The sequence below is a fragment of the Lissotriton helveticus genome, chromosome 12 (assembly GCF_964261635.1).
Source record: "Lissotriton helveticus chromosome 12, aLisHel1.1, whole genome shotgun sequence".
Lineage (NCBI taxonomy): Eukaryota > Metazoa > Chordata > Amphibia > Caudata > Salamandridae > Lissotriton > Lissotriton helveticus.
In genome coordinates, this window is record NC_136073.1 from 572,858,833 (window position 1) to 572,879,566 (window position 20,734).

The 20,734-nt window shown below is 49.3% G+C and overlaps 1 protein-coding gene across 1 annotated transcript in view; it reads right to left on the bottom strand.

The window, feature by feature from the left end:
* Positions 1-675: 675 nt before the first annotated feature.
* The window catches only part of CSNK2A2 (casein kinase 2 alpha 2), a 529,051-nt gene continuing 508,992 nt past the window's right edge, over positions 676-20,734 (bottom strand). The window contains exon 12 of the mRNA XM_078670241.1: positions 676-3,048. The gene's annotated coding sequence lies outside the window, so the exon portion shown is untranslated. The remainder of the gene's footprint in view (positions 3,049-20,734) is intronic.

Sequence of the window (20,734 nt, forward strand, 5' to 3'; positions counted from 1 at the left end):
TTTGATAGTATACCAGAATGTTTTAAAACAGAACAAATTGACACATTACTGACTTTAAAAGAAGTGTGCGCACGTTGTCGGAAGACCTGAGGATGGTGCCGTTTTTTAAACCTACACAAAAATATTAGCTGAGTAGATGAGGAAGAGCGAAAAAAGTGAAATCTAAGAGCTGAATGAAGAAAACCCGCATGAAACGTGCAAAAATTCTGTCTAAGCAAAGCCTAAAGAATGCATACTTATTTATCTACTCATGAGTTTTTAGCAGTTTAGCTCGCTTAAAGTTATTTCAGTATTAGGATACCTCATGCTGTACCGTCCAATGGAAAGGTTTCCATTCACAAGGGAAGGAACACACAATTGACATCCTGGCAGATGAAGGGGCCAGTGCATGGGTGCGTGGGGTAATTTAAGAGTTAAGGGTACAGGACAACAATAATTTTGATAGAAATGATCTTTGCAGAAAATGAGCAAATACGCTTAGCGTGGTGTTCTCTCCTGCAGTATGCACCATTCTCAATGTGATTGGGTTAATGGATGCAGTACTATAAGGCTGGTAACGTAAAGTAAGAGGAGTCAACACCTTAACCACTTTAGCTCATATTCCTCTTCTAGCTTACCCAAACCACCCGCTTCCCCACCAGCCCAGTGCCGATAAACATACACATCACACACATGTGAAGACGAGTAAGAGATACAAGGTTTATATACACATAGTAACAGTAGCACCACTTCCATAAGGCTGAGGAGACAAATATACAATGACAGGGAGGAAGGAGGTGTGCTGCTTAGAAAGAGGTATTTGTAACACGCTTTCGAGGAGCTGGGAAACAGCCTTACTTCAGAGGTAGCTTCACAGCACAGGCGCTGTTCAAGGGTGTGCTGTATTTAAAAAAAATAAATTAAAAACAAAACAGCAAAATACCCTAATCTGTTATATGCATAAAAAGGCGCCCCCTCAAACAAAATGTGCTTTGGGACAGCTGTGCACATATCTAGCAGAACAAAAACACACTAGCCTATTCCAATACAGGAATTTGACCAACTGTTTGCAAAAATCCCCAGAGATGCATTTATAACAAGATTCCCATCTGGCCAAAGGAATCGGCCCTTCAAAGTTTAGTTCAAACAAATCAAGGGCTTAACTTATATATTAAAACATCTACAGGTTAACGTCTTTGACCTGTATCACTGCATGAAAAATATTTAAATAATTTTGAATCATAACTACGGTCTTGTTTCTGGCCTTGAAAAACCTCACAGACATTCCTGCGTGTAGGATACTGCAATTTATTAGGGTGGTCAAAAGCCATGAGCAAACTGCTGAGTGGGATCGCCTAAAGGGAAGGTGAACTTGGCTAGATGAGTGCTGATACAGTGATCTTACCAAATATCCTATTAGGAGCCAAGCTGAAAAAGTTCTATACTATAAAAAGTTGCCTTCTGCAGCACTGTCTCCGTATGGCCTTGAATGTCGACTAATGTACCAATCATTCTCTTTGCCCAACTCTAAATTATACGGACCTGAACTGTAACAGTCCATTTACCAATACACTAATTTGACTCCTTGGCACGAGCATCAGCAATCAACCATCCACGTAGAAAACATCCAAGTAGGAGAAATACAAACAATTTTCACTGACATGGCCAGGCTCCAGTACTTCTATATACAAGGAATTGTACTCCACCACCAAAATCAAAAATACTATATCTTATGTGCATATACATATATGAATCTGCACCCTCTTTCTTGGATTTCAATAATGATCCAATCCAAGGGAATTTAGGAGTCAAAGGGTGGTGTTGGAAACAGAGCCATTAGGCAGAAGTTACTGCACTCCTTAGCGTAATGGCAAGACTGAAGCTGGTGGATGAACTAAAGAAAAAAACGCAATAAACACTGAAATCCATTTGTAAGGTACGTTTGTAGTCAAACATTCTTACAGCAAGGGTCGCATCATAAGCAATCCTGTCAGTCACCAACAAGGCCAGAGCGCCTCAAATTTAACATGGATTCCTGACTGGTGCAAGGCCTCTTCTAATTCCCTGAGTCTACAATCCATGGGATTCTTCTGCACATGGGAGTTTTGTCAGCACAAAATCGTCACTGTCGCTTACTCAGAAAAAAGAAATAAAGAGTTTTTAAAGGCAGCAGCTGATTGGCAGAATTGTGGCTGGTCATGAGCTGAAAGCGACAAAAGAGAACGTCACAACGGAGGGCTGAAGTCAGTCGGTGTGAAGAATATCCCATAACTCAAAAGGCAAGTAAAATCCGAAAATTTACTTGCAGAATAATGGGCACCTCAGACGCCATATCAATTGACCAGTTTCTTTTTCTCTTTGACAGTGCTCACTCCACTTGGCCGTTAAGTACTGTAATTTCCCTCTTCTCCAACCATCACCCCCAACCTTGCCCACTGGAGTAGTGTGACAGCTGCCTTTCAAGGGAAGATGGTGTAATAGGTCATAACAATTCCAGCATGCTTAACTGCAGTGGCTCATAAAGGGGCAGGGGGACGCAACACTTGCCATATTTCTTTTAAAACTTTTATTCAGTAATATATATTCTTCCCCCTCTCCTTCCTTTCTGTTTAAACTATAATATAACCGTCCATCATGCTATATAGACGACCTCTCCCTCGAACTGTAGTTTCTGAGCAGCTAAATAACACTTTACGCTGGTAAAGAGGTGTAGAGAGGGGAGGTCGGGAGAGGGCGCAGAACGGGGGAAGAAGCAACATTAGTCAACAACCGTTTTGCATACCCTTCACATTTTTCCCATGCTTTTCCAGGTCAGGAAGAGGTCAACAGGAAGTCAAAGGCATTTTATGAAAACCTTTTACATTCAGAAGAACAGTTTTGGGGGATATTTTTTGTTCGTTTTATCTGTTTTGAAAACATTTGAGTTCCACTCAGGTGCTGCCAGCATGTGGTCTAATCGTGGCCTCTCGCATCCCCGCTCAGCTTCTGTCCTTCAGCGACACGCCATCTCTGTACACATGGGTTTGGTTCTTGTTCTGCTTATGGAAAATTTTAACAACAGAGTCGGACCTAACAAAGGAGAAAAAAAAGAAAAAATATGGAACAGTGCAACAGCTTAATCAGATGACCAGTAGTGCATTATGTGAACAGCGATAACTGCAGCAGCAAAATAAGGCAAATTTGACCAAGACTTTACCCACCATCCTTTCCATCATGAGGTGATAAACAATAAAAAATCCTACCACTTAAAGTCTGTTTTCACAACTGGTGACCACAGACCAGCAACCATGACAAACAAAATGACCCTCACTTTAAGCCTGCTCAAACATATGACATTGCAAGCACCCACCTAAGCAGTTCATAAATGCAAACGAGTCAGTGTTAAGTTCCGAATGAAAAGATCTACTGCCTGCATACTCAAACTTGCCAAGATACTAGACTTTGTAAAAGTAAACACTGAGAAGTTCAGGTGCCCATTTTTCAAGGTCAGATTAACCACCCTGTACCAAAGTACAAACCTACAGGTTTAATGCACAAGTTACTTACCTTCGGTAACGATATATCTGTAAGAAACATTAGTTAGTGTTAGATTCCTTTCCTTAGAATATCCCCAGGCGTCAGACTGCATCTGGAAAGTTTTCGTCAGCAGTACACGTGCGCGTCGGTAGGCATCGTCTGCGGGTCCTCGTCTGTTGTCGGCATTGTGATCGCCGGGATGACGTCGTTGGAGTACTTAGACGCCGCCCTCGCGCTGACATCAGTTCTGTACATGGCTTTCCGCGCCAGGAACGCAGACCCATGCAAGAAACCAACACTAGTGCCATGAAACTAGGACCCTCAAAGGGAGATACCTTAACCCTAGGTATCGGTTCACAGAACGGGGAGCACGGGTGGGGCGGTAAGGAATCTAACACTAACTAATGTTTCATACAGATATATTGTTACCGAAGGTAAGTAACTTGTGCATCTGAAAGAAACACGTTAGTTTTGGAATCCTTACCTTAGAATTTATACCCCAGCTATACCAACCCCGGTGGAGGGTCTGCGAACCAAGATCACAACTGAAAGTCCTGGAGAACAGAACAGCCAAAGAAGCCATCTCTCCGGACTTGGCTGTCCAGGCAGTAGTGCCTGGCAAACGTGTACAGCGCGGCCCACGTAGTTGCCTGACAAATGTCCTGCAAAGGGACTCCCCGACCCAGGGCAATAGTAGCCGCTGTGGCCCGAGTGGAATGGGCGCGCAGCCCCACAGGAGGCTTCTTTTTAGCCAATGAATAACAGACCTTGATGCACAAAACGACCCACCGAGCGATGGTCCGCCTGTGCACCGCCCGTCTCTTCTAAGCGCCCACGTAGCCAACAAAGAGTTGGTCGTCCACCCGGAACTGTCGTGTGCGATCTAGGTAAAAAGAGAGTGCACGTTTTGGGTCCAGAAGGTGGAGCCTCTCTTCCTCTTTCGAGGGATGCGGAAAGAAGGTGGCAAGGTGATGGACTGCCCGATGTGAAAGGCAGTAACCATCTTCGGCAGAAAAGAAGGACGAGACCTCAGAACAACTTTGTCCGAATGGACAGAGAGGAAGGGAGGCTTAGATGAAAGTGCCTGGAGCTCACTCACTGTTCTGGCAGAGGTGATGGCAACCAGGAAAGTGCGCAGAGGACTTTTTCTTCTATCTACTTTTTATCCACGAATGTGGATTTACCTTGGGGTTGTGGTAACGAACCTCTCAACTTCCTGGAGCACCACGGTTGTACTTTATGTTGTTACTTTCCCCTGATTTGCTGTGCGCCCAGAGTGTTTAACTGGTTACCAGTATTTATTTATTGTCTATTTCAGTTACAGGGCAGCCGCGGGGGTAATCATGAATAGAGATAAAGAGGCACAGGAGTTAATTAGTAATTTAGTGGCAGGAGGATCAATTGGCGCAGGGATGCTTATTTTCTGAATTGGAGCTGTGTTTATTGGATTACTAAGTGGAACATTGAATAAATAATCTTGGAAGACACTACATATCTACTGTACTGATTGAATCTTGACATCTGAAGAAGGACTTATTACAGCACATTACTGATTTAGTGTGCTCGGAGGACTTTTTCTTGTATCAACCAGGAAAGCAGTTTTGAGAGTCAGAAGACGAAGAGGGCAATTATGAAGTGGCTCAAAGGGAGTGCACATCAGATAAGTAAGAACCAGGTTCAAGTCCCACTGAGGCATCATGAAAGGAACAGGAGGGAACATGAGCGTGATGCCTTTCAAGAATCTATTTACCACAGGGGACTTGAAAAGAGAAGGATGATCAGGAAGCCTCAAGAAAGCTGAAATGTCCAAGATATAGCCTTTGATTGTGCATAGAGCAGAGCCCTGCTGGGCAAGAGAAAGAAGAAACAGGAGAACCTCTGAAAGAGGGGCAGTGAGTGGATCCACAGCCTTTGCTGTACACCATGCCATAAACTTGTTCCAGCTGCAGGCATATACAGTTTTTGTGGAGGGATGCCTGGCTGCCAGAATAACATTACAGACTTCAGGAGGCAAGTCAAATGGCCTCACCTGTCGCCGTTCAATCTCCGCTCATGTAGGTGGAGACTGGACAGGTTCGGATGGAGGACCGTCCCCTGTTGCTGCGACAGAAGGTCCCCCTAAAGAGGCAGACGACTCGAGGGGGGGGGGGGGATGGGTTGGGATCGACTGACATACTGAGTAGCTCGGGATACCAGTACCTGCGTGCCCAATCCGGAGCCACAAGGATGACTTGGGCCCGGTCGCGCCTGATCTTCTTCAGCACTCTGGGCAGAAGTGGTATAGGCGGAAAGGCATACAACAGACCGCAGCTCCACTCGCGATGAAAAGCGTCACCGAGCGAGGGCCGCCTTGGAAATTCCAACACGCAGAACTGATGACATTGCGCGTTCTCTTCGGTGGCGAATAGATCTAACCAAGGCTCTCCCCATTGCAGAAAGAGGCCTTTCGCCACGTCCGAGTTCAGACACCATTCGTGATCCACCGAGCACCGACGGCTGAGTTTGTCCGCCCTGGCGTTCAGCGAACCTGCCAGGTGTTGAACCATCAGGGTTAACCATGGGGATATCCAGCCATGTCCAGAGGCGCAGGGCCTCCTGACAGAGTCCACGACCCCACCCCGCCTTGTTTGTTGCAGTACTACATGGCGGTGGTGTTGTCCGTGAACACCTGCACTACACTTCCCCGGACAGAGGAGCTTCTGAGAGGGACTCAGGTGTGACTATGGAACGTTGATGGACAACCCCAGCAAGTGCAGGAGATCGACCTTAATCTGGAGGTGGGAGACGACTGTCTGGGGCGAGCCCGCCTTCAACAGCCAGTCGTCGAGATAGGGGAAGACTGGAACCCCTGATCTGCGAAGATGAGCTGCGACCACCGCCATCACTTTCGTGAACACCCGAGGGACACTGGTGAGGCCGAAGAGGAGCACGTAAACTGAAAGTGCTCGTGGCCTACCGTGAACCGCAGGTAGCGTCGGTGGGCCGGCAGGACGGGGATGTGGAAATAAGCATCCTGCAAGTCCAACGCTCCCATCCAGTCTCCAGGGCAGCCAGGACCTGAGCTAAAGTCAGCATCTTGAACTTCTCCTTTCGGAGGAAGCCGTTGACGCTCCTGAGGTCCAAGATAGGGCGCAGGCCCCCTTTGCCCTTCTTAGGAAGCAGAAAGTTGTGGGAACAACAACCACGTCCTACTTCTGGCCCAGGAACGCGCTCGATGGCCCCATTGGCCGAGAAGGCCCCATTGGCCAAGAAGGCCCTAACTTACTCCTGCAGAAGTCGCAAGTGTTCCCTCGACATGCGGTGGTACTGCGGTGGCATGGCTGGAGGGGTCGCCTCGAAAGGGAGGGAGTAGCTCCTTCGGACGATTTGCAGCACCCACCTATCCGAAGTTATGGTACGCCAGTGGATTAGGTGTTGGCGAACCCTGCCTCCCACTGGCGTTGAATTGGCCTGAAAGCTTGGACTAGGAGGGCTTTAAGGTGGATGCTGCGGGAGCAGATGTGGTCTGACCAGGCCTCTGGCCCCCTGCACCACCAATGCGGGCACCGAGACCACGTTTAGGTTGGGTCTGCGGCCTGTGGCTGGACAAACGTGTGAGGGCGCCCCTTCCTTGGCCACGTGGGGCGAATAGCAGAAGTTTGCCGGCGCTGGCCAGACAGGCCCAAGGACTTGGCCGTAGCCCTGGAGTCCTTAAAACGCTCAAGCGGGCTGTCTGCTTTGTCGCCAAAAAGGCGACTGCCAACAATCGGCATGTCCATGAGTGTGTTTTGGACATCCCCTGAAAAATTGGCAGACCTCAGTCAGGCGTGGCAACATACCGCCACTGTCGTGGAAATCATTCTGCCTAGCGAGTCCTTGGTATCAAGTCCACATCGGATGGAATACCGTGCTGCGTCCCGCCCCTCAGCAAGAGCCTGGGCGAGCCGTGTCTGGGCCTCCGCCGGACACTGGGGCAGCACGTCCGCCACCGTATCCCACAGAGAGTGGGTGTAACAGCCCAAAGGGCATGCAGTGTTAATGGACCGCAACCCCAAGCTGACTGAGGAGAACAGTTTCTTCCCAAACTGATCAAGACTTTTGGATTCCCGATCCGGGGGAGCGGTCAGGAATGCGGTTTAGGACATGGAGGCCTGGATAACCAGTCTCTCTGGGTGGGTGGACAGAAAGCAGGGGTCGCCCGGAGCCGGGCGGTGGCGTCAGGCCACGTTCCGATCCACAGGGGACACTGTGGAGGGCCTGGACCAAGTGCCCATCAGAACGTCAGTGAGGGACTCGTTGAACGGCAGCATAGGCTCCGAAGAGCTTACTGGCGGTTGAAGCACCTAAGTGAGGAGGTTAGTCCTCACGGCCGCTGCAGGGACCTCAAGTGCCAAGGCCAACCTGCGCAACACCATAGCATAATTAGCTCCCTCCTCCGTAGCCACGGAAGGAGATGAGAGAAAACCAGTGTCAGGCGATGTGTCAAGACCACTGGCATCCCCCCAGGTCATCATCTGTCCAGTCCTGACTTAACTGGCACTGCTGTGCCAGAGGGACCTCAGACCCCTCCCAGTCCTCCCCGTCATCCGTGTCCTGATACACAGACGGAACCGGATCTTAGGCAAAGTGCTCACCCATCGACACCGGAGACGGTGCCGAGCGGCATCGCTCCGACGCGGACTGAAACCAGGGGCGGTGGCGTCCGAGGATGGCGCCGGGAGTGGCACCGTGGGAGTCGGTGCCAGCGGAGGAGTCATAAGGTCAACTAATGTGGACCGGGATCCAGGCGTGGATCCCGGGGGGTCCTGCGGCGCCGGGACCGAAGTCGCCGACAAAGCCGGGTCCGAAGGCGCCGGCACGCTAGGACCCCCAGTCGGACCCGCAGGGTCTGAAGGCACGACGGCGGAAAGAGTACTTATGGCCACGAGTAAGTCTCGAATCTCACCCGGAGTCGCATTAAGTCCAGGGACCGGAGGGTGTGAAGCTGGATGCGGCTCCGGTGGAGCCGCGCGGGTGGTGCCACCCGAACCCTCGGGCTGAGTCACGTGACCGGCGAGGGAAGTCAGAAGAGCGATGTCGCCTCTTCGACGACTTCTTGCCATGCCTCGACTTACCGGAGTGCGAAGACTTGGAACCCAACGAGTGGTGATGGCTGTGGCTCCGCAACCGGTCTCTCTACTTCCTCCTTGACCGGGACCTCAAGCGGCGCAGAGCCGACTGCCAGAGCTCAAGAGCTTACGCGACAGCTCTCGCCTAGCTTTCGAGGTTAAGGCCCGACAGTCGGGCACAACTTGTCGTCGCGGTCGGCCCCTAAACAGTAGAGACACCGGCGGTGGGGGTCGGTAACTGACATCAGTCGGTGACAGGCGTCTGTGAGAAAGTGGCTCTATATGTACTGGACCAAAGTAAGGTGCAGTGTGTATAGAGGCCACCAACCCCAGAGGTATAACAGAGGTTAAAGTCAGGGCTGACCTTACTCTCAAAAGTGGTAGCTTGGTCGAGCAGTAAGGCAGTACCAGAGGACAGTGTAAAGCATTTGTTGTACACACTCAGTCAGCAAAAGGTTTCACACACTCAAAGACTGAACTCCAGGCCAATTGTTTTTATATCAAAAGATATAGTTGCTTTATTTCTAGAACCAACAGGTATCAAAATATACTTTTCTCCGTGATGAGTAACCTCAGGTTATTGATTTGCAGAAAGGCAATGACTTGGTAAACACAATAGGTACAGGGGTTGCAATAGGCAACACAGTTCCACACACAATTTAGCATTGAGCTCAATGGGTTTTTCTACACAATTACAGTTGATTACTTTGTAGATCACTTTTGTAAGTCCAGGACTGGATCCTAGATTCAGTCCTGGGGTCTAAGCTGGAAACAGTTTTGTAAAAACGTTTTGGTTATTGCAATGATTTTTAAGGAATAAAAAGGTATTTTAAAAGTTCACACTTCTGGCAATGTTATCCAATGGGAGAAAATTCAGGTTGCATGTAAAGTACGTTCTCGTTACTTTTGTAATCCAGTACTGGGGCCCTAGGTCCAGCACTGGGGTCTCGACTTACGACAGGTGAGTAATTACGTTTCAGTAGTATGTGCAAATTTTAAAGAATATTTCAAGTTTTCAAAAGGAGACACTTAGAAGAAATTTCATAGAAAAGCAGACAATGGATTCCTATGGAGAAAATACAGGTTACGGGTAAACCCGGTTTGGATTACTTTTGTGGTTCAATACTGGGCTACAAGGTACAGTACTGGCTTCTCTCCTGATCACAGGTGAGTACGTTGGAATTCGTTACTCGATTGATTTTATAGGAATATTTTAAGTTTTCAAAAGTAGACAGAAGATTTTTCGAGTCAAACCAGTCAATGTTATCCAATGGCAGGTAAGTGAGTTACTGGTTTCCAGGTGAGTACTCGGCTGGTGAAGTTAAGGTTCTGGGCATAGACTCAGGGGTCCCCCAGGGTCAGGTAGCTACACTTGGTTCGCCCTCAGCGGCACAGGGGCAGCCGGGTGCAGAGGCAGTTAGGCCCAATGTTAGCCAAAGAGGGGCAGGGGGCCTTCGGTTGGTGGCTGCTGGCTAGCAGGCCACGCGGCTATGGGAGCTGGGCTCCTGGTCACTCGGTATGGGCAAATGTTGTACTGCCAGAGGCACTCGGGCGGCTGGGTGAGGGTGCTTTTGAACCGTTGGGCGCTCAATGTTATTCAATGGGAAAGGTAAAAAGGTAACAAAAGCTGCAGACTCGGGGATCGAGATTCTTCAGGTGCGACCACCACTTCGAGAGGTAAATTGGGATCCTGGAGAAGAGGTAGGTACCTCAAAGGGAGCCGCAGGGCGCCGGGTGCAGGGGTGTCTTTGGTAGTCGGGAAATCTTATCCTTGGTTGGTCGCAGTTGGAGGGGTCACTGGTTCTGAGACTGCAGGCGTCGTCTGGTTCGTCGTGGAGGGTCTTTGGGCACTGGATTTCGGGTCCCAGTCGCCGAGGGGACATCCTCGTGGACTTGGATCACTCGGGCACGGGCCGGGCTTGGCGGGTGCAGAGAGGGCAGGTCTTGAGCTTCCTGGCTGGCACCAGGGTTTGGTTGTTGAAGCAGAGCCTCTGCTTATGGGAGCCCAGTCTTTAAGTGGGTCAAGGCAGGCAGGTCCTCCGGGGGTCCCAATGTTGCTGTCCGCAGGAGTCGCCGGGATTAAGCAGGAGCAGGTTCCAGGATCGACAGGCCGGTAGGGCTGGGGCCAAGTCAGTGGGGGTCGTCCTGATGTGAGCAGTTGCACGGCGGGTCTTCTTCTTAAACATCTTTTCTTATCCAGATCTGAGGAAGGAAGGTTCAGGGAGCCCCTAAATACTGAATTTAGGGGCATTACAGGTAGGGCAAGGGTAGGGACGAACTATTGTTACTTACCTGTAAACAGGTGGTTCTCCAGTATTGGTGTCTTTCATAGATTCACATGCTTGAATATTCCCCGTCGTCGAAGTGGGAGTCCCACGGTATATAAAAAAAATAGCAATAATGCTAATGTAACATAAATGATAATATCATATAATAATAAAATAGAGATAATACACTGTAAAAACCTCTACAATGGTAACTTCCATAGGAAGACAGTATAAGAGAAAAAACTCATTTGTAACATATCAGTGTCATTATGTTGGTCCAAACTGCAGCCAATCAGGCTCACGCACCCTCTAGAACCTTCTCCTCAGAAGCTCAAGCCCTCAGATTTTCGTAGCACTAGTAATAATAGCGTATGAGGAGAAGAGAGCCTCTGAGGGGAGGAAGGGTGGGTCGCATGTGAATCTATGAAAGACACCAATACTGGAGAACCACCTGTTTACAGGTAAGTAACAATAGTTCTTCTCCAGTATTAGGGGTGTCTTTCATAGATTCACATGCTTGAATAGAATAGATAGCAGTAACTCCTTAGCACTGGGATTGCAAGCATCTTCACAAGAAGTAAACACATAGCTTAAAAGCATATAGCAATCACAGAAGAGAAAGGAGGAGGGAACAGAGGCTCACCTTATTTAAAGAGATGGCGAAGCACTGCTTGCCCCACTGCGGTATCCGCCTCGTTGATGGAATCCAAACAGTAATGTCTGGTAAAGGTGTGCCTATTCGACCACGTTGCCGCCCGGCAAATCTGGTGTAGAGGCACTCCGGCAAACAAGGCGGTGGAGGACGCCATCGCTCTCGTTGAATGTGCCTTCACAGGACCCTGTAAAGGCTTGCCAGCTTGTTGGTGACAGTAGGATATGGCTGCTGAGAGCCATCTTGCAAGTGTCTGTTTTGTCACTGAATGTCCCCTTCGCATTCTTCCATATGCTACAAAAAGCTGATCTGATTTGCGGAAGGGGGCAGTTCTTGAAATGTAAAACTTTAGACAACGGCTGATGTCTAAGGAATGAAGGCGTTGTTCTGCCGGTGACTGTGGATTCGGAAAGAAAGTCTTCAAGAAGACAGGTTCGTTCAGATGGAAATCTGTAGGCACTTTTGGCAAAAAAGAGGGATTGGTCCGAAGAGACACCCCATCTGGTTTGAATTGCAAATAAGGAGGCTTGATTGTGAAAGCATGAAGATCGCTGACACGGCGAGAAGATGTTAGGGCCAAAAGCAAAACGACCTTCCAGGTAAGAAACTTGTTGTCTGCTCTGTGGATTGGCTCAAACGGAGGCTTCATGAGCTGTGACAATACCACGTTGAGCTGCCATGTCGGAGGCGGGCGTCTGATAGGAGGAAACTTCCTGAAGAGACCTTTAAAGAATTGTCTGATAATTCTGGATGAGCAGAGAGAGGTTGAGCCATCATGTCTGAAACGTGAAATAGCTGCCAGAAAGACCCTCAAGGTGGCATGAGAGAGGCCAGACTGAGCAAGGCTTAGAAAGAAGGGCAACAGCTGTTCTGGGGCAGAAGTGAGTGGGTGGACATTTGCTTCTGCGCACCAATGGCAAAACCGTTTCCACTTTAGTTTGTACGTTTGAACAGTTGAGGAAGCTCTAGCAGAAGCCAGAATCTCTCTGCATTCCTGGGGCATCTCTAAATTCGCGAATTCGAGGAATTCAGGTTCCATGCCCATAACTGAAGAGTGGTCGGGTCTGGATGGCAGACTTGGCCCTCGTCCATGGACAGAAGATCTGGACGTGGATGCAGACGAATGGGCGTGCATTGGGACAACAGAAGAAGTTCTGAGAACCAAGCCTGTCTGGGCCAACGAGGTGCAATCAGTATCAAGTGGCAGGGTTGCCTGCGCATCTTCCACAACGTCCTCGGCACCAATGGTATGGGAGGAAACGCATAGGCGAACAGGCCGCTCCAGTCCATGAGAAGGGCGTTGCCGCTGGACCCCGGATGAGGATGCCAGCTCGCAAAGGCGGGGCACTTCCGATTCAGTGGAGTGGCAAAAAGGTCCATCAGGGGACGACCCCAACGGCGGAACACCATGTCCAGAGTTTGTTGATGAAGCTCCCACTCGTGGGTAGACGATGTGGACCTGCTCAACGAATCCGCTAGGATGTTTGAAACCCCCGGCAGATGGACCGCCGTCAGGGAGATTCGATGATGAAGAGCCCAGTTCCAGATCTTCTGAGCTAGCCGAGACAAGGGCTGAGATCTTGTGCCGCCCTGTTTGTTCATGTAGTGCATGCTGGTTGTGTTGTCCGTTTGAACCAGCACGGACTCTCCTTGCACTACTGGCAGAAAAGATCTGAGAGCAAGGAAGATCGCCAGCAGCTCCAATCTGTTGATATGCCATGTTCGTTGCGACGGTGTCCATTTCCCTTTGATTGAAAGGTCTAGGAGATGAGCTCCCCAACCCTCCATGGATGCATCTGTGGTCAGCGTTAGATCCGGAGGAAGGGCCAGAAAGGAAACTCCTTCGTTTAGGTTGGATGGTTCTCTCCACCAAAGGAGACTGTCCTTCATGCGAGACGAGACTCTCACTAGATCGTTGAAGGATCCTGACACTTGGCGCCATTGCAGGTCTAGTTCCTCCTGAATAGGGCGAGTGCGGAGCCTGCAGTTCGGAAGCAGAGCGATGCAGGACGACGCCATCCCCAGAAAGGACTTCAACATGCGCACAGAAACTGACTGTTTTGAACGGATGAGGGTGACCAGACGTACTATTTTCACCTGTCGTTCTTGGGAAACGAAGGCTTTTGATAATTCCGTGTCGAGAATGGCACCCAGGAAGTTCCTTCGTTGTGATGGTGTTAAGTGTGACTTGTCCACGTTGATGGTCAACCCCAGCGACTCGAAAGTCCGCAGGCAGAGACTTGTGTCGTGAGCCAGCTGAAGAGGAGACGGAGATTTCAGAAGGCAATCGTCCAGATAAGGAAAAATCTGCACTCCTTGAAGACGTAGATAAGCCATGACTGGGGCCAGGACCTTCGTGAAAACACGAGGTGCCGAACGCAGGCCGAAAGGCAGCACCTTGAATTGGTAATGGACAGCGCCCACTTTGAACCTCAGAAATTGGCGATGTTGTTGCAGAATCGGCACATGAAAATAGGCGTCTTGCAGATCTATTGTGGACAGAAAATCTCCGCTGCAGAGAAGCCGCAAGACTTCTGACAATGTGAGCATGCGGAAAGACTGCTGTTTCAGAAAGAAATTGAGCGCTCTCAAATCCAGTATAGGCCGCCACTCTCCCGTCTTCTTGGCAATGAGGAAAAAACGTGAGTAGAAACCTGTCCCTTGTTGTGATATAGGAACCACTTCGACTGCACCTTTTAGTATGAGAAGACGAACTTGATGTTGCAATTCTAGAAAATGGGGAGGTGGCGGGCCTGATGGCGGAGAATGAGGAGGAATCTCTGTGAACTCCAAGGCATGACCCTTGCGAACAATGTCCAATACCCATTGGTCCGATGTTATCAGAGACCATTGGGAATAAAACCGCGAGATTCTCCCTCCAACTCCTTGTGTGACATGAGAGTCACTGGCGTTTGTTGTTGGCACCCCTATAAGTAGGTTTTCCTTTATAGGGTCGTGACTGATTTTGGCGAGTAGACTGCTGAGAGGAGTAACGTTGATTGCCTTGGTTGAATTGGCGGTACTGAGTGTGTCCTCCTCGAAAATTCGTGGAAGACTAACCTCTTCCACGGGCGCCACGAAAGGGCTGCTTCTTAAATTGTAAGGAGACTAGCGATTTTGCTGTATCGGTGTCCTTTTTAATTGACTCAAGCGCCTTGTCAATGTGAGCGCCAAAAAGAGATTCACCGTCATAGGGCATGTCGAGTATCTTCGACTGGACCTCTTGCCGGAAAGAAGTGGATTTAAGCCAGCCCTGGCGGCGGAGAGCCGCAGCACTGGCGAGGATGCGAAATCCCGTACTCGCCACATCAATCGCGCAGTCAATCAGTTCCTCTGACGCCCTCATGCCATCCTGGAGAACTTGCTGGGCTTCCGCTCTGGACGCTTCTGGAATTAGAGAAACGAATGCGGAAATGTCCGACCACATTTGCCTGTCGAAGCGACCTAGAATGGCCAACGCATTTGCAGCGCGTACCGATGTACAGGACATGGTGGAAAATTTCTTCCCAATGGCGTCCAAACGTCGACCCTCTCTATCAGGTGGAGTAGTGAGAGGAGTCGCCGGATTACGTGATCGTCGCTGTGCCGCCTGTGTGACAACCGAGTCCGGTTTGGGATGCGACAGCAAACAAGCAGGCGAACCCGCAGGAGCCTTGTATTTCTTTTCCAGGCGAGGGACTTGTGCCGGCAAGGAGTTAGGAGAATGCATAATTCTTATTCCTCCTTTCCATACAAATTCTATGATTGGTATGGTGTGAATTTGTTTGCATGGTTTGTTTTTGAAATCGTAGAGAAAGCAATCTTCTTGCCGTTGTTCTCTCGGCAATTTAAAGCGGTCCGCCGCTTTATTCATCAGCACATGGAAGCTTGCTGTATCAATGGTAGGCGCATCACCCGCCTCTGGCTGTTGCGGAGAAGGTGTCTGTATCCGATAGTCGTCGTAATCCGCCATATCTGGATCCTGATCATCGTCAGTATCCTGGTGTAATTCCCCTTCTTCACTGTCCGACTCATCCACCCCGTGCGCACCAGGTTGCGGAAGAAGAGGGGGGTGAGGGCGGGGAAGCTCTGTCAAAAGAGGCTGCTCCAAAGACTGTGGATGGGTGGCAGGGCCGGAGTCCTCCGCAGGAGCGTGGCTTGGAGTACCCTGAGGGGTAGGCGGAAACCTTCTGTTGTAGTCATCCAGCATGTGCTGGAGGTTTGAAAACAAAGAAACTGGAAAAGATGCCATAGGCAACTGGACAAATTGGTCATCCGGTTGGACCACTTCCTCCACGTCCTCCTGGTCAGAACTGGAGTCTTGACATTTTATAATCAATTCTGATGGACTGTGAGCTTCATCGTCATCATCTTCCCCCATAGATCCAGTCTCGTGATCAGTTGCCATCAAAGGCGAGGGTAATTGGAGATCAGGAGGCGGCAGCTGCATAGAAGAATCCCTGCCAGAGGTCAAGGAAGGCAGTGGTACCAGAGGCATGGTGGCAAAAGAACCCGATCCTGACGAGGATCCTGAACATGCCGCTGCAGAAATCGCCATCGTCGACGAGGTAGGGCCCACTGAGGGATTCGTCGTCGACGGTATCGTCGTCGACGGAACGTGCGTCGACGGAGCCGTCTTTGCTGGAATCTGAGGAGACGGTGTCTTCGTCGACGGTATCTTCGTCGACGATACTTTCGTCGACGGTATCGTCGTCGACGGTACCTTCGTCGACGGTACCTTCGTCGACGGAACCGGCGTCGCCTTCTTCGACGACGACGCCGTCGTCATGGAGCTGGTCGACGGAGCACTCGACGTCGACGGGGCTCTCGTCGTCGGAACCATCGTTGCCTTCTTCGTCGACGATACCGACGTCGACGAGGTGGTCGACGGAGAGGCTGACGTCGACGGGACCTTCGTCGACGAGGAATTCTTCGACGTCGAAGAGGTTTTCTTCGTCGACGGCAACTTCGTCGCCGACGAGACAATAGGGATCGTCGACGGGATCGTAGGAGTTCTCGTCGACGTCGAGGATGTCGACATCACCGTCGTCGACGACGAGGAAGCAGACGTCGTCGTCACAGAGGTCGTCGACGAAGACAGCAAAGCCAATCTTGTGGACGGAACGGTCGTCGACGAGCCCGTCGACGACCTGGGAGTCAGGACTGTCAGAATACTGATAGAGCCTGGACAAGACGCCTGAGAGCCAGGTCTCGTGGGCGTTGACACAGAAGGCATAGAATTTGAAGATTGTGCCACAGGCAAAGCCAGCTTTTTCTTTTTCTGAAGAAAAGGAGAAGGCAAGTTTTGAACACTCCCACGCTTGGAAGGAACAGTGGAACAGCCTGACTGAAGACTTACTGCGTCTGACAGAACATCTTCTTTATCTTGGAGGCGCTTCAACCATATAAGAAGGCGACCTTCCCTGTCTCTGAGAGTCTTAGAAGGAAGAGCTCTACAGATTTTACATTCATCCACCTTGTGGTCAGGGTACAGGCAGTAAATACACTTTTGGTGGGGGTCCTTCTCAAACAAACGCAGTTTCCCACATGAAGAGCAAGCTCTAAACAAGGACTTCTTACTTGACATTCTTGGAAAATTAATTAGAAGAGACAAACTTTGAAGAAAACTGAGCAGAGCTCAGGGAGACTCCCTTCACACGACGTGCGGTAGAAAATCTGAGGGCTTGAGCTTCTGAGGAGAAGGTTCTAGAGGGTGCGTGAGCCTGATTGGCTGCAGTTTGGACCAACATAATGACACTGATATGTTACAAATGAGTTTTTTCTCTTATACTGTCTTCCTATGGAAGTTACCATTGTAGAGGTTTTTACAGTGTATTATCTCTATTTTATTATTATATGATATTATCATTTATGTTATATTAGCATTATTGCTATTTTTTTTATATACCGTGGGACTCCCACTTCGACGACGGGGAATATTCAAGCATGTGAATCTATGAAAGACACCCCTAATACTGGAGAACAATAGGTCCCTGTCCTGGGGTGGGTACACCCCCTAGCCGGCCCCTCTCCGGTGGGAGGGGGGTAGGAACCTAGTTGTGATTGGGCAGGGCTTCCCATCTTCAAGATGGCCGGAGCCCGGGGTCGTGCTTCACCTCGCCTGAGGGGCGGGGTTGGCACAGGCTGGCACCACCCCCTTCCTGATGTAGGGTTTTCCGCCAGTCTTCCCACCACCTGGTGGGGGCCAGTTGCTGGGTACAGCAAATGGTCTGGAGAAGCTCACAGAGGCGGCATGCCTTTGAAGCTTCCCCCTGCCCATCCTGGGGGAGGAGACCTAGCACCTCGCCCAGGATGTGCATTGTTGCAGACCCAGGAGTGCGAGGGGCACTCCACCTAGGGGTCCAGCAACATGTCTGCTGTGTGACAGCCTGGGCAGCCACTCAGTCCAGACGTGGATTGTAGGTTAGGTTTCAGGGGGCATTTTTTAAGATGCCCTCCGGTGGATTTTACATTAAACCTCACACTGGCATCAGTGCGGGTTTAATGTGCTGAGCAGTTTGATACCAAACTTCTCAGTCTTCAGTGAAACCATCATGGTGCTGTGGAGGAGGGTAGTTGAGTTTGTCGTTTTGTTCTCTCCTCTTGTAATACAGGACAATGTTGCAGGCATGCTGCTGATTCGCATTGGAGCTGGAAATATGTAAATATATCAGAGACATTCAGGGACATTATGTTACTCATTCCAATGTATGTGACTCATGTGTCACCCTATGATTGAGGCGAGACATGGTTGGGGAGAAAACGGAAAAGCTGGCTGTTGAATGCATACGTAACTGTTTTCTTATGACTTGCACAGCTGTGAATAAAGTGTGTTAAAAAAAAAGGAATGGCCCTGGGTACAGTAGGGGCACAGGGCTCATTGTTTGGTTCTGTACTTAGACACTCAGCCTGTGTGGCTGTCAGGGTACAGGGCACCTAAGGGTGGCACAATAAGTGCTGCAGCCCTTAGGGGTCTTCTCTGGTCACCATGCCCTGAGTACCTAGGGTACAATTTACTAGGGGCTGATAGGTGGCCAGAGATGCCAATTGGGTTTTGTTTCAACACAGCTTTAGGGAAGGAACACAGGCCCTGGGTACCTGGTTGGCAGGTGCCCAGGGCACACTCAGTCAAAGAACATTAGCAAATCAGCAAAAAGTGGGGGCATACCAATGCAAGAAAGATGGCACTTTCTCACAGCGTTAAACGGCTTGAAACCGGGCATCCCTACCGGCACCAGGAGTCAAAGTCGGCTCGAAAAAAGATAGTCAAAAAGACCAAAAAGTTAGTCAAAAAGTGACTAAGGGTACATGCTCTTCCCGGATCTGCGCTTGCTGGCGCAGAAAAAAGAAGAACTGACGTCAGCATGCGAGGGCGGAGTCTAAGTACTCTGACGAAGTCATCCCGGCAAGCACGACGCCGACGACAGGGGCAGAGCCGCAGACGACGCCTACCGACGCGCAAGGGTACTGCTGATGAAAACTTTCCGGATCCAGTCTGACACCTGGGGATATTCTAAGGTAAGGAATCTAACACTAACGTGTTTCTTTCAGATCTTACTGACACCCAAAAATCAAAACCCTCATTAAATAAGATGGGAGGAACTAGAGCGAGCAGGGCATCAGGGATCGCGCGCCCTCCAATACATAAACAAAATTCACAAAAAGTGAAAAACGACCAGTCAACAGTGTATTCACGGGAGGACAATTAATGAACGAGTTACTTACCTTCTGTAACGATGTATCTGGTAGAGATACAGTCTAGCCACAGATTCCTTAACTTAGAATATCCCCCAAGGCGCCAGTCTGGATCCGGAGATTTTTCAGCAGTACCTCTGCGCGCCGGAGGATGGCGTTGCATAGCTCCGCTCTGACGTTGTACACTGATATGATGTCAGTGGAGCCATGCAAGTCCCTCCCGGCACGTGGACGTCAGTTTTCTACTGGGTCAACTTGTACGGGCCACAACGCGGAACCAACACTAAAACTGAACGAGTGGTAACAGTGTCAAAAGAGGGTTAAACATTTTTTTAAACGACAATGAAAATAAATATTAAGATGAAGGGAAACCTCACTCTGCATTGTAGAGAAAAAAAAACTACATAATGTAAGTGACTGAAGGGTGAGAGCAGAGTATTCGCGTCATAGAAACAGTCATGCTTAAACAAAGAACAATACCCTCCTATAAAGCAAACGGCAAATGAATGTTACGGGAAACAACAAGTAGTGTGCCACCACATGAATGTCATGGAAGTCAATAATAACAAGACTTTAGCCACAGGAAGTTATGGCAAGTCACAACATTTCTGCAACAACATAGAATGTGCAACCACACGCACTAAATATGAGCAATTGACTATATCAGAGTCAAATAGGACCCAAACTAATGGATAAAGGGGGGGAGGGGAGAAGAACATGACCAACTTCCACACTGGACAAACAAGCATTAAAAATGCAATAGGTCTCGCCTTTATTAAGTTAAAGCCATTTGCTTTGCTATACAATACTATTAGCAAAGCAAATGGCTTTAACTTGATCAAAGGCGAGACCCATTGCATTTTCAATGCTGGTTTCTCAAGTCAATGTTGCTATACTTGGAAGTTGCGCTTCGCACTTTAGTAATAAATGTGTGTTTATTAGTAGCGTTGCTCTAGATAAGCTGTTATTGGGCAGCTTTTGTTTTCACTGCTGGCATAAATATATACACGTGGTATTGATGTAGTGCCAAACTAGAGCACAAGCAGTAAGAGCTGTATGCAAGGACACATCCCTGTCCTCTTGTCTCACCCCTCAAAGCCACACGTTTCATCAGCAGGAGTACAGACGCCCTTTGGAAGCGCTCATGCCAAACCCGTGGAACCTCACAGATCCCCACCTCAGGGGTGACCTGGGTCGGGTACCTCAGAGGCCCGAAGCCCTTAAAATTGCTCTGCTCAGGAGGCCGTTTGACCGAAGTCTGAGGGCTCATGATGAAGAAATGTTGGCTAGGGTTTTCCACCTTTACGTGCTGGGCTCTAGTCGACTCTATTGAACTTGCTTCGCGTTTATGCTTTTTTTTTCTCTTCCTGCATATTTCAGCATTCCATGTTTAGATGACAACACTTTTCAAAACACCTAAATAAACTGCGATTCTAGAGCGACGCGCAGTTGTTGCACACAATTTGAGACTCAAATGGTCATAAACATTTATGATCGTGTAGAGAAATCTCTGCTGAGTAGTTCGGATCAGTCTGACAAAAGGGCAACAAGCCCCAGTA